The 6,611-nt window shown below is 37.5% G+C and overlaps 1 long non-coding RNA gene across 1 annotated transcript; it reads right to left on the bottom strand.

Moving 5' to 3' along the window:
• Positions 1-392: 392 nt before the first annotated feature.
• On the bottom strand, positions 393-2,165 carry LOC118495123. The gene is made up of 3 exons (XR_004897438.1): positions 2,153-2,165; positions 1,355-1,358; positions 393-503 (listed from the first exon to the last, which is right to left on the bottom strand). It is a non-coding gene; the product is annotated as an uncharacterized LOC118495123 (long non-coding RNA).
• Between the last annotated feature and the right edge of the window lie 4,446 nt (positions 2,166-6,611).

The following is a 6,611-nucleotide window of genomic DNA, read 5'->3' as shown; positions in this document are numbered from 1 at the left end:
CAACCAAGTATTTCAGATTAAAGTGCTGGCATAATAATCACATGTTAAATATAGTGATGAATTCCCACACACTGTCAGCACTAAGTTTATTTGAAATGCAATACTTTGGTCATATTCATTCATCTTGCACAGTCTATGGCCGGAACGTTTTAATAAACTTAGTGCTGACTGTGTGCGGCAATTCATTACTTTCTGTAGCATAATTTCATCTTGCTACACACCTCTCTACCAAGTGCTTTTAGACAACACTCACAGTATAACATTGCATGTTAAAATTAACCGTTGTTCCTTTTTGAAAGATACATAGCACAGGTGGCAGTTCTGTGGTAGAATGTTACTAAGTACATTTACTCAAGTACTGTACTTAAGTACAAATGTTGAGGTACTTTAGTCTTTTCTTTTCATGCCACTTTCTACTTCTACTCGCTAATTCTACTACGCTACATTTCATAGAGAAATATTGTAAATTTTACTCCACTACATTCATCTGACAGCTTTAGTTACTTTACACATTAACCCTCTACTGCACACATTTTGATGGTACATGATAAAAAATATTCCACATCATTTCTTGGTTCATTTGGGGACATTTTATTGATACAACTTTTTTTTTTTTGGGTGGGGGGCTCCCCCCCCAAAATATTTTTTTGTTGCCCAAGAGCAACGTTGTGCAACAACGGTACAGAATCATAGAGCAAATTATGAATTCACAGTTAATAAAACAATGCTCAGAGAGCAATACAAAATCACAATTCTTTTTTAAATGTCAACAAATCATTTAAGCAGAAAGGGTTAAATAACCTGAAACACATTTACATTTTGGATTTCATACAGACATAGGTTTATATCATGTAGTGAGTTGTGTCATGTCATATACTTCTAGTAATGAGAGTTCACTCCGTGTGAAACTTCAAAAAGCAGTTCTTCTCTGCTGTGAAACAGAGGTGTACGTTGCACTTTTTGCACATCACTTTGGGTGTTCCTGTACACCCAGGAACCCTGCATCTTCCCTTCCTGTCACACATTATTTGCCAGTGTGAGACATTGTCCAAGCGGACATCCTGGTTAGGGATGGGAGCCGTTGGTCCCTGCTTCCTCCTCTTTTCCTCATACTGTTGGGAGATCCCACCACTGGTTCGCCCTCTCTTCCTGGCATCTTTTTTGGATTTGCACAGGCTGTGTGCAATTTGGGACTTGAAGGCATAAAGGCGCATGTGGTCTCTTCTCTAGTCTATAAACATATATGAAAAGTAAGTTTCCAATGCCAATGAAAACACAACAAGAATAACTACAACTTGTTATTTGACTCCTATTTTTTATGCTGTCTATTGTATAAACCTATCATTTGAATAACCTAGCTACTGTCTATCTCACTGTCCTCACTGTCAGATGGGATTTGCCTAACGAGTGGATCCTGCTTTTTACTACCATAGAACAGTCTTGTGTCCATTTTTCTGTAAAAATGTTTAAAAGAAGTAGAATTAAATAAAGAAAATAGAACACAACTTTAGTGAGAGCTTATATTGTGCACTAATACATGCAAACACATTATCTGCAAAGACACCTTGAAAAGAACCCCCTTGTCGCACAACGTTGCCCTGAGGCAACGAAAAGAAACAGAATTTCTGAACATGCACAATAAAAAAAAAACCTCCAAAAACCTAATAAAAGGCATCTCTACACCTTCTTTTACACCAACATATTTTTTTTTTTTACAGTTAATGTCATTTTAAATAAGATTACTAAAGCAAATAATCTTACCTTCTTCTCACTCCATGTGCTCCTGTGACCAAGTGTCAGAAAAGGAAGTCCCTCCTTCAAATGGTGCTTGATAGTTGCTCCCACATCTTATTGGACTGTTCTTTGATACTTTTTGGAAAATTCTAATTGGTTGAAATCATTAAAAAAAAACAAGTACTGGAAAGGGGCCTAAGCAAACTTTCCGTTGCCTAAGGGCAACACTATGCTGTAGAGGGTTAAGATGTTTGTACACAAAACACATGTAGTTTATAAAATCTGATGTTTTATTATAAATGAACAACAATATAAGGGCCTACAAGTCCAGGTGAAATGATTAGACCATTAAACACAACAGTTTGGATCCTTTCCACTTTCTAAAATGGGAGGATTTTTCTGCATCGAGTACTTTTACTTACTTTAATTACATTTTATACTTTAAGTACATTTTCCTGATGATCCTTACATACTTTTACTTAAGTAACATTTTAAATGCAGGACTTTTACTAGTAACAGAGTATTTTTAAAGTGTCGTAGTTTAGAAGTAGTAGTTTTACTGAAGTAACGGATCGGAATACTTCCACCACTGGTGGCAGTTCTGTGCAAGAAAGTAAGAAAAAGGTGTCTCACACTCTTGCTCCATAATTATGCATTTCTCTATTTATTCTGATGACATTCTTCAAAATCAACAATCAAAATCAACACTGCACCGATGTTATATAGGCCACACCCTTGTTACACATGATTGAATTCAATAAAATGTGCTGCTACTGGATTAGACATGTTTTTATATTTAATAGTACTATGTTCAGCAATATGACTTTTCAACATATGGCTTACCACAAGGGCAGTTCTGTACTAAACACAATGCTGCTAACCACCCAATGCATTGCACTTCCTGTGGCTGCTTCACAATAAAAGTCACTCTTTATTCCACCAGATGAAAGCTTTTAAAGGGTAACTAGCCTACTGATAGGAACAACAATCTTTGACGGTGGTCCAGTATTAAGCGAGATCGCTGCAGACGGCAGCGGCGAAACAAGCTACAATGTAAGTTAATAAGGCAATTGTCCACCCTGTATTTACCTTCACAAAAGTGCTTGTTTTGCCACTGACAGGCTCAGTGGCAAGCTTCTAAGTGTCTGACAACATTATGGAAAGGATTTCTAAGGAGGTCGACCTTTCTGTTAAAGAGTAAGATCCTTTTTTTTTTTTAAACAAACGCCCACGAAATTGCGTTTGCTAAAGCAACCAGACTCCATGTAAATAAATAAAAAGTAATTTTAGCCTCTTAAAATTCACTTTATTCACTCTACAAAAAAAATAAAATCAGTCACTTAGACACAAACATAGCAAAATAGGGTCCAGGTTGAAAAAAACGATACCCTTTAATGTGAAGCAGTAGGATGTTCGATTAGCATTATTGTTAACCTAATACCGCTCTGACATGATGGAGAGAGAGTGAACAATAAACAGTGAAGCCGTTAATAAGTTAGAATCACTATGGATTACACACATGCATTGTTTTCCTGGGAATCCCTGGTGCATGTGAAAGTTAATTTGAATCCAGCATGGGAATGGTGGACTCCACCACTATCAATAAAACTACTTTATAGACACGTAATTACTGGATGTAAATACTTTGAATCAGGGCCTCTAGGATCAGAGCTTTAGGGGTGCCATGGCACCCTTTCAATGTAGTTTTAAAACAAAAAAAAACGTTATTCTGCTGTGCTAACGGTGCATTTTAACATCATTTTGGACATCATGTTAGGTAAAACACTGAATTATGTAACTATAAAGACACCAAAATTCTGATCCAACTAACTTTAATGCTGATCCACAGGGCCATTGCCACAATGGTGAGGTGGTATTACAAATGATATCGGATATTTATCTATGGAAAAGCAGACGTTTCCAAAATGCAGTATCTATAACTTTTGAAAATAAGAGATTTATACAATTTTGACAAAGACTGACTGAGCACTATTTTCTGAAAATGGCTCAGAATTTTTTTTTTCTCTGAATGATCTAGGCATCTGGATTCTGGGTTTAGTTTCACAATGCTGTAATATTCCTAGAGCAGGGGTCCGTTTCAGGAAGGAGGTTTAACAAACTCTAACCCTGATCTCTGAGTTGATTTACCCTGAGATGGGAAACTGAGTTTTCGGCTCCAGAACAGCTGATTTGAGTTGGTTCAATCAACTCGGAGTAGGTTGACTCAGAGCTAAGCACGTGCACCACCACAATAAAATTATTAATGTATTAATTTCATATTTAATCACAGGTAACATATTACTGGTGAAAACTGGAATGGTACTACTAATACTACCTCTAATCCCATCCTGAGCCTGCAGCACCATGATTAACAGAAATATAATTTACAATCATTTAATTCTTTTTAATGGCTCTCACTGGTTTGTGTCCAGGGATCAACTACAAAAACGTTACAGAGCGAGGCACTTTGCTACAGTGGCTTTACTAATATGATCCGCATCACCAATGTTGTAAATAAAACTGCCTTTTCCAAAAAACATAATGCGACACAAAGAATCTGCTGGGATGTAAAAGCATGTCCACGATGGTGGATGTTAGTGATATGAGGACGGATAAGGTTATCTACATATCTGATGGACTGAAGAAAATACTTCTCAAATCGGTTATCTGGAAATGAAAATACATCTAGTCGGGACTCATCTCCCGACGCAAACTCTCTGAAGTAATACAGCTTTTTCATCAACGGGAAAACGTTTTTGAATCTGCCATAAACCAATGTTTTTTATATTCATGCAGATAACAAACTGCGCTAAAATGCACCTGATACAGAATGAATGAATGAATGAATGAGGAAATGGAAGCGCGCTGTGTCAGAGGGAGGAGACTGAGAGAACTCGAGGTTTCTTGAAGAAAACCTGCTCCCGACCAGGTTAGGTTCACAGACTCAGTTACCATAGTAACTGACTCTGAGGTTAAGTTACCTCTCTTTTTGAAATGGGCTGGAGTAATCCCTCTCTCTCAGGTTTGATTAACCTCCCTTTCTGAAATAGAAAACCCAGAGTTTTTTTTTTTTTGGCAATTATTTTTTAGGTGTGTGGGGATCAAGTTTAAAAAAAAAAAAAAAGAAGCTAAAATCGACCACAAATAGTATATGAAACTGTTTCATTTCATGAACATCTTAAAGGTCCAGTGTGTAACGTCTTTAGTTGTTCATTATCAAAATCTGTGTTGCCCGTTCACAAACTTGTCCTTTTTCATGAATATTTACCACCACCATCAATTCCAAGTATTCCTTTTGGCTTGAAATTTTACGTTAATTTTAAGTACTCGGGCCTGGTGCCCGATTTCTGGCATATGACTATTTTAGAAAAATAAATAAATTTAAAAAGTCCACATGGGATTTGTTTTGATGCGCTGGATTTAACCAATCATCGAACTTCCACCTACCAATGAAACGAGTTCTAGCCAATCAGATGCAAAGTAGGGCGGGTCTTTGCCGGAATGTGAGTGTGGTGCCGGTGTGGTCTCCGTGGTAACGCGGATAGGAGCATGTAGATACTGTCGGTACACGATCCGTTCTGCCTGCACGATCCGTTCTGCAAATGCGCAAAATGTTCGCGCATGCGCGGTTGTACGAGGATTTACGACACTGCACGATCTGTTCCACGCTTCCGGTCGACAGCCAAGCTAACGTTAGTTTAGCTAACAGCTAATTCGGCTAACTGCTAGCTGAGACAGCATGTAATAACTTTAAAAGACCCTCAAAATAAAACTTGAAAATAAACGTTGACATATATAACAAACACCTAACATATATAACAGCTGTTACGTCAGTTCTACTTTACTTGTGCTCATTTAAAATACAATCACTCAATACTTGTCTTTATTGTTATTACTGTGAAGTCTTAATTTAGCTGCAGCCTGCTTTTCCCATTACGTTTGAGTTAACGTTATTTTAGACCCAATCTAGCTGTCAGCTAGCGGTTAGCCGAATTAGCTGTTAGCTAAACTAACGTTAGCTTCCCGGTGGAGGCTAGCCATAGGCTAGCGTGGAACAGATCGTGCAGGTCGTATGGATACGTAAAACAGTATTATCTTGCGCATGTGCAGAACGGATCGTGCAGGCAGAACGGATCGTGTACCGACAGATACAGCCAAATTAGTAAAGTTTAGTTTTCGCAATGATTCATTGTAGGATTATATTATTGCAATATGTAAATGTGTACTCTTTATTTAACATATGGTTGGCAGAAGTAAAAATTCATCCAAAACTTTTTAGTTTTTAAAAATTTACTGAAAATTGTGTAATGTCAGAAGGACTTTAACTGTTTTGCCAGTCAAATTAACTTTAATGATTGCATACTGAAATATTACACTGTTGGTTGGCAAAAAAATGCATCTCAAAATGCATCAGATTGATGCTTTAAAATATGGAATATTTAAAATTTTCTTCCAGGGGAGCATGCCCCCAGACCCCCCTAGAGGGGTAATATCCTTCTCACCTTTTTCACCCCTGACCTGTTTTCATGCCTGGAAAAGAGTAAAGACCGGCTTTTTGAAGCGTGAAGGCTACCGTAGCTGTGATAGGTACTTTGAACTGCGTGGTGCGAGAGAGTTGATTGCGATATATGATCTCAACGCTAGATGGGAGAAATTCCTACACATTGGACCTTTAAGGATTATAATTTAAAGAATGACAAAGATGATACCTACTTTTTTCCCACTTGTGGGAAAAATGTTTTTGTAATGTTGCCAAAGGACCACCGTAGTTATACAGTTAAATCCCTTTTGACATGAAAAGAGTCTACTTTCACATTACAGCTGATGCTCCCTCCAGTTTGAAAGCACCCACACCACAGAGTGAAAAACGTTAAAGA

Source organism: Sander lucioperca, chromosome 5 (genome assembly GCF_008315115.2).
Source record: "Sander lucioperca isolate FBNREF2018 chromosome 5, SLUC_FBN_1.2, whole genome shotgun sequence".
Classification (NCBI taxonomy): Eukaryota; Metazoa; Chordata; class Actinopteri; order Perciformes; family Percidae; genus Sander; species Sander lucioperca.
This window is presented reverse-complemented; position numbering and strand designations above follow the sequence as displayed.